Genomic DNA, 1,704 nt, shown 5'->3' on the forward strand with positions numbered 1-1,704 from the left:
TCTGCTTATGTGGTGCTGAGGAATTGAACCCTCATGCATGCAAGGCAAGCACTCTTCCACAGAGCTACCTTCCCAGCCCCTGTTAGACTCTTATCTCCAATAAACTACTCAGAAAAAGCCAAAAGTGACACTTTAGCTCAAATGGTAGAGAGCTAGCTGTGAACAAAAGAAGCTCAGGGATAGCACCCAGTCCCAGAGTTCAAGCCCCAGGACTGACACGTACACACACCAGGTCAGAAACAACTGTTATGTTTTAGTGGATCCATGGCTGCTGATGCTTAAATTCAGAGATCTCTGCTTTGACCTTCAGGGCTGAGTTCTCAGTGTCACAGAAAAGAATGTAAGGTCAGGGTTGGGAAGATGGCTCAGTGGTAGAGTGCTTGCCTTGCATGCATGAGGCCCTGGGTTCAATTCCTCAGCACCACATAAGCAGGGGGAAAAAAGCCAGAAGTGGCGCTATGGCTCATGTGGTAGAGCACTAGCCTTGAGCTGAAGAGCTGAGGTACAGCGCCCAGGCCCAGAGTTCAGTCCTCATGACTGGCCAAAAAAACAAAAAAAGAATGTAAGGTCACATCAAGGTAGAAACCAAGAATTTTTTTTTTTTTTTTTTTTTTGCGGGTCATGGGCCTGAACTCTGGGCCTGAGCGCTGTCCCTCAGCTCTTCAGCTCAAATCTAGCACTCTACCACTTGAGCCACAGCGCCACTTCCAGCTTTTTCTGTTTATGTTTATTAAACCCAGGGCCTCATGCATGCAAGGCAAGCACTCTACCACTGAGCCACCTTCCCAGCCCCAAACCAAGAATGTTTCTTAGTACACAACCTACACATGGGTGCCGGCACATCTGATAACAGGTGCTCTAACATCATGGGAATTTATGGTGAACAAAGCAAGTTGGGGCTGGGAATGTAGCTTAGTGGTAGCATTCCTGCCTAGCATGCATGAAGCCTTCTCAGTACCACATAAACAGAAGAAACCAGAAGTGACACTGTGGCTCAAGTGGTAATGTGCTAGCCTTGAACAGAAGGAGCTCAGGGACAGTGCCCAGGCCTGAGTTCAAACAACAACAACAAAAAAAGCAAGTTGGGGTTTGGGTCAAATTCACCTTAGGATAAATGCTCTTTTGATCTGACACCTGGCATATTTTGTCATTCTTGCTGTTAAACATTGTTTTACTAGTTGAGGCAGAGATTGTGAAGTTGGCATGCTCAGTAAACTTGAGTCATTGATGTCTGGAATCTCTTCAAAGAAAGGAGAAATTCTATCACACGCTCCCTTCAAGACAGGTGTCCAAAACAGTTTGTGCCCAGAGAAATCATTGTCCCTGGTGTTTGTCAGGATTAATGCCTTTCTTTAAGATATCCTTGCTCAGTTCCCAGAGCACACAAATTACTTTTGGACAATCAGGCAAGGTCAAAGCAGAGAGCTGCTCTTTTTCCTTTTCTCTTTGACACATGCTACAGTTATGAGGTACTATAGGCTTCTAGCAAAGATATTACTTGTGTTTCTAACAAAGCTACCCGAGTACTGTTTGTGTCTCTGAACTCCTGGCTGGAGGCTCTTTTCTTATGCCTTGTTTTCTCTGATTTATCCTCCCTCAAGAGAAAATACTTGCACATCCTATCTGATAAGGGACTTAAAACTAGGATCTGAAAACAACTCTTCTCTAAACAACTCTAAAATAAAGGGGTTTTTTGTTGTTGTT

The sequence above is a fragment of the Dipodomys ordii genome, unplaced genomic scaffold, assembly GCF_000151885.1.
Source record: "Dipodomys ordii isolate 6190 unplaced genomic scaffold, Dord_2.0 Scaffold7, whole genome shotgun sequence".
Lineage (NCBI taxonomy): Eukaryota > Metazoa > Chordata > Mammalia > Rodentia > Heteromyidae > Dipodomys > Dipodomys ordii.